This window comes from Chaetura pelagica, unplaced genomic scaffold (assembly GCF_000747805.2).
Source record: "Chaetura pelagica isolate M959 unplaced genomic scaffold, ChaPel_1.0 scaffold85, whole genome shotgun sequence".
Taxonomy (NCBI): domain Eukaryota; kingdom Metazoa; phylum Chordata; class Aves; order Apodiformes; family Apodidae; genus Chaetura; species Chaetura pelagica.
In genome coordinates, this window is record NW_009953505.1 from 3,571,437 (window position 1) to 3,577,436 (window position 6,000).

General features: G+C 36.9%; 1 protein-coding gene across 1 annotated transcript in view; it reads left to right on the forward strand.

The window, feature by feature from the left end:
* Nucleotides 1-6,000, forward strand: part of DDX10 (DEAD (Asp-Glu-Ala-Asp) box polypeptide 10) — a 184,051-nt gene that overhangs the window by 104,663 nt on the left and 73,388 nt on the right. The gene's annotated exons all lie outside the window — the stretch shown is intronic.

Here is a 6,000-nt window from a genome sequence, read left to right on the forward strand (position 1 = left end):
TAAAATACATTAGGAAGAAATATTTACTGGTGGACTGGCTCTGTGTAATATGTAGGTTTGATTACTGAGCATTCCAGTTTTATCCTAGCTAAAATATTGATCTATTTGCACTGATGGCCTATGGCCGCCTCATTATTTTTCCCATAGCTGTACTAAATACTGAAACCTACTGATGTTCTAAACAACAAAGTAGATAAATAAGATAATAAATTATCCCAGTTATCTTCTGGGAACTGTTAAGTGGATAAAAAATATATTATGGTTATGTCCTTGAAAAAAGCTTGCTTGTGCAATGCAATGTGAACTTTTCATCACACCTCTTCTCATGTCCTCCTTATTGCCCACTGAATACCCTGAGCTGCTTTTTCCATTTAAAAACAAATCAGTCAAATTCCTGTACTTTATAAGGAAAGCTTCCTGTTTGACAAAGCATGAGAGTTGCACACTAGACTGAAATGAAAGATTACCTTTTTATCTATAATAATCTCTCAAACTCTAGTTGTCTGGGTTAGCCTAGTTATGGATATGCTTTTTTGCTTTTTTTTTTCCCTTTCCTCAGAGCAGTTGAAAATGATAGATAAAAAGAATTTTAGTCACATTGCTGTAAATGACCACAGGAATAAAATCTGTTGAACTAATGATAAAAAGTTACTTCACCATACAAAGCTGTGCTGTTCAAGCATGGAAGCACTGTAAAAAGTCCTTGTAAAAGCATGTCAGAAGTTTTTTCCCCACCAGAGTAGAAGTCAAAGTATTTTCTCCCCTATGATCAAAAGAATGTATGTACAGCAGTGCGGTGGAATAACCTCAATTTCTGTAGATGCAGGAGGAAAAATTACTTCCCTGAGTTTTGTTCCTGTTACATGTGATCTTTCATGATCTTGGAAAAAATAATAAGCATGAGAAGCTGTAAGCATGATCTCAAAGTAATATACTTTGTGGTTTTAAATTCAGCAGCTTGTGCAGGAGGTCAAACTGGCAACAGGAGCAACATGTTAGCCCACAGAAACTACCTGTAAGGAATAACTCTCTCCAGTGCATTCCCATAGAAATAATTATAATTTGATTTCAGCTTGACTTTCTTCCAAGGATCTTTAAAATATGAGTATTATGGCTCAGGTAGGATAACCAAAACATACGTTTTCCCAGAGATGGTAGCAGAGTTGTAAATGTAGCTCAACAGGAGAGATTTGTTTGAGTGTTAGAATGTAATTAATTGCCTGCCATAAATTGTAAGACAGTTTGTATTGTGAATGACAGAATTTTGTTCCCCTTTCTGCTTGGATCAATGCTATTGTCCCACATGTACTCTTAGTATTACATATAATAAGGTACAGAATTGCTTAAAAAAAGTCTGTTCTGCTAAAAGATGTTAGTTTGTAGTCACTGATATTTTACATGAATATCTAAAATAAGTGTGAATTCAGTAGTATGAGAGATGTATTGCATGCTCTACTTATTCAAACTTGTATAGAAGGTCATTCTAATAGGTGGTATCTATACTAGATTTTTTAACGTTTTGAGGCTGTTTTTTATGCTTTTGAAAAATACAGTGCCTGCAGATGCAGAGCCAGATTACACTCCAAGGATTTTTCTCCCATTTCAAATTGTTTAGAGGTAAGGTAGGAAGGCATTACCTCTACTTTGTGGCTTATTAGAGTACAAGAAATTGATAGTGAAATCATAAGGTAGTTGATTTGGAAGTAGCTTGATAAAAGCTCATGTATGCACTTTATTTCATGGCATTGTTAGGGGAACAGTTCTGTATAAATATATGGAACAAACTTTAATATAGACCTGAGAAAAAGAAATTATCTGTTCTTTAAAGGTCAGTAGAACTCATAATCTAGCCTACATGACATGAAAGAGGGCTCTTCCTAGTATAGAAGTGGATCTGATTTGAAGGGGAGTGGGGGAAGTGTTCCTTTTGGTTCAGTGCTGAAACCTGCTGTTGCATCTACTTTGAGTTGTTCTTTTCTATTCTAAGCTTTAAAAATTCAGCACTTTTTAGAAGCCCTAATGTTTTGTTAAGTAATACATTTCTGAAGTTATTCATAATTACATCAGTTACGTTTGGTCCTAAGGTTTATAAATTCTGTAGACATGCTGGATTGTGTCAGGTGATAAAAGAGAAAATCTTAGTGTACTTGGGCATGTCAGCCTACTACACTGGTCATTGAATCCTGGCAACTGAAAGTAATTTTGAAGAAGTGTTGGATTTTTTCATCAGTCTGTCATTTTTGTCAGTCTGAAAATTGTAAAATGGAAAACATCTGACAAGCCACCACAGAGTTCTAGAGGAGTAACAAGGACTGAGAAAACAGTAATATTTATTTTAAATGAAACAACATGACCTTTATGAGTGTTTTCTTCTAGCAACATCCCTTTACATGTAGGGCATTTAGGACTGAATTCAGTGAAAACTATTGAAGGCACAAGCTCTGAGGAGAGTTGTTTGGGACCAACTGGCTGTGGCCATACAGTGTGTCCCTCACGTATTAATTTGCTCTGGGCCTTTGCATTTGTTCTTATCAGATTCTTAACTCTCATAATTAAGCATTAAGAGTTAGGCAGAGTTTACTATCTGAATATATATTGCTGAGATAATTGAAAACTTCTAATTGCTTCTGCTGAACACAGAGATGTGTGTTATTTTTAAATAAACTTGAAAAAAAAGGACAGGTTAAAATATTAATTATGCAAACATTGATTGACTCCTGCAAAGAAAAGGAAGTGTGAAAGATTTCAGGTCAAAGGCAAAATGTTCCAATAGAGATTGAAAGGCAGATTTAAACTGCAGCCAATTTTGGAACCCTAAGACAAGTAGCTGCTACTGCTCTGAGATTTAGCATCTGTTTATAAATGGCTGTGCTTACAGTTACAAACTCTTTGATGCAACTTTTAAGCAGGGATCCTTTTTGGCAGGGATTTTGCCCAGAGCATTTCTCTAGTGGAACAAAAGCAAAACTGTAGCAAACTGATTCATTTCTATTGGCTGTGCTGGTTACAGTGGATTTTGGACCCTCCAGTATTTTTTTTTTGTCATGATTTACTGGATTTGGAGAGCAGCATTGCTCTATGTGCTTTGTTTGCATGTGATGGCAGTGGCACGAAGCACGTGTTTGTGTTTCTTATACAGGAATCCAGAGAGTAGATGCACTTTTCCTCATGTGTATCAGTGCTTGAGGTTCTCATTACTGTAAGATCCCAGAGTAAGTTTTGCTACTTTTCTTATCCAGATTCTCAAATGTATTTAACGTGTATTTCCATCTTGCAGCCTGGCTGAAATGCCAGCTGTCTGTTACTGAAAGGGCTGTCTGTCCCTGCTTTGCCAGCTCTGGTCCCTTCCACGAGGCCTCAGGAGTGCTTGTCTGACCCTGGGAGCATAGAAAACAAAATACAATTAGCAGCTGTCTTAGTGTTGGCTTCTTGAGAAAACCAGAAAAGAATGTGCATATTGGCTGTATTGTTTCTGATTCTATATAAAAATGTTTGAATTTTCTTTGCTTCTAAGAGAGCGTTTTTATTCTAACTCATTAAATAATCCAGCAAGCCATCTGGCATGTGCAAAAGGAAGAAGAAATTTAGGCTTTTTATTAGTAACAATAGAAAATTCCCCGGCCCTGCAGCAGAGCCTGTGTTTTATGAAACTTTGATAAACTCATATGACTCTTAACTGTTAATGCTTAAATGTTATATATAATTTTAAAGAGCTTTATTATTACTTTGATTTTGTTTGATCACTTTAACTGTTGCCACATACACACAGAAGAAAAAGTGAGACATGAGGGCTTGTTTTTGTTGGTCACAGGGCAAAGTGTACATGCTGGTGAGCAGCAGGAACCTCCTGTCATTGACAGGGAACTATGGTTGCTGTTAACAAGGCTGGTGCTTTAACTTCCGCTCAACCTTAACCTGATTTCAACCTTGGCATCCCTTTGATGTATCTAACTGCAACATGAAAACCTGTGCCCAGATCATGCATGTCCACTTTGTTATGATTGGTGGCTTACTTGGTGGTATAATTCAGCTTTAGAAAATTCCTGAGAGTAGAATTTAATTGAGCAGGTTTTGATACACAGTGTTTTCTGAGTCAGCCAGTCAGTGGGGGAGCTGCTGTGCCCTCAGCTCATGTTCAAAATGCCTGGGCCCATGTCTTGCTCTGGTATTAGGTCTGGTTGTCAGCAGAAACCCTCCAGTCACTCATGTCTCCTGATGTGAGAATGTTTGTGCCTGCAAAGCCTGTGACTCCATAGTTCAGCTGTTCACTGAGCAGTTAGAGAGGCTTCTGCCACAGTTGTATTCTTTTGCAGCACTTGAGATTAACAGATGGAGGAAGTATTTCAGCAGCCTCCAGCAGCATTGAAATACTTTTACTTCTCAAAATCACACAGAGGAGGAAGAGGAAACGAGGTACAACTTGAAATACTGTCTATATGTGCATGCTGAAACAACCTGTTGAGTATCTGTGCTGTTTAGCCAGAAAAAAACCTGGTGTTTTTTGGTGTTTGTTTGTTTGTTTCTTTTTTAAACTAACAAATGTGAATAGCTAAGACATGCATATAAATAGAATTTTACAAGATATTGATGTACCAGTTTCAAACTTTGTCACTTGTTTTTTATGTTAGCATATTATGCTGGTACCATTAATACTGGCAGTGCAGAAATGAAAGACTGGAAAAAACCCCATACAAAACTGAAAGCAAATGGTGAAATAAAATGTTATGATACTGAAAAGTGTCATTCTACCTCCTAGAAGCACATCTCTTTATATTCTTCCTGTGGACAATTCCTGTTCTTCTACTAAGCAGTCCATATTTCTTGGTAGGGTTTTTATGCTTATGCAGACTCTCAAAGAATTTGTGTGTGTGCGATAAGCAGCAGCAGTGAGGGACTAGCACAGCTGTCTGAGCTCTTAAAGGTGTCCCTGAAACTTGTTAGTAGTAGCTGCACAGTGCAAGAATTGTATGACAGTACTGAGGACATAAATGCTGCTATAGTTACTATTTTTTATAATATCTGTCATCATTACTTGATAACACAGTGCAGTAGCTGTCACAGGCCATTTTTCCCATTAGGAAGACTGCAATTTTTCTCTTTTATAGTTCATATTTCGGTGCATTAGTATGTTGGTCATAATGACAGAGACTTTCTGAGTTAATTTTTTTTGCTTCCTTTTATAGTAGATTTGGTATAGAACATGAAACTGATTAAAATACCTAAAATAAAAAAAATGAAATAAAGAAGTTCAGTTTTTTCTTTTTCTCTCTGGTTGCTTTGACCACTTTCTATTATTTATCAGAATTTTAGGCAGTTTAGTGGCTGTTTTTCAGGCACATTTCCTGAGTAGTGGAGCTTTGCAGTCTTTACAGGATGATGAATGAGTTATGGGTCTTCTCCTAAGGAGTCTGCATGTATTCCAGCACAGTATCTTTTGCTATAAAATGCTTTCTGCAATGGCAGTTATTGCTTAAAATGTCCTCGTGTGTGTTGTGTCCTGTTAGATGCCTGAACAAATACAACTTTGTTCTCAAAAGGAGAACTCTTAGAAGAGGAGCTGGAGGTTGGAAAGCTCTACATTCTTTGATTCTATGATGTTGCCACCAGATGGGTGGCTCTGTGACACCTATCCAGGTTATCTGTGGATGTGACAATTTAATTTTAATTAATTAATAGAATTAATTGAAATGGTCCTCTCAGAGTTGAAAACCACCTCCAAAATGTGAAAATACTCTGGGTGAATCCTCAGTCTCTATCATAAATACAAATGACCTCTTCATTCTAACAGCAAGATTGTGCACACAAAAAATAAATGTAACTTCAATATCAGTGTGGCTTAAACAAGGATACTGTTCTGCTGATAATATTTGCCTTTTCTGGTCAGTGTTGCTTTCTCCGTGGTAGACAGGAAAGAACAACCTCAGCCTGTTGGAAACCTTGTTAATGTCTGGATTTCACAATCTCTGTGGACTCATTTGTTAGTTTTCCTTGTGTCTTTAC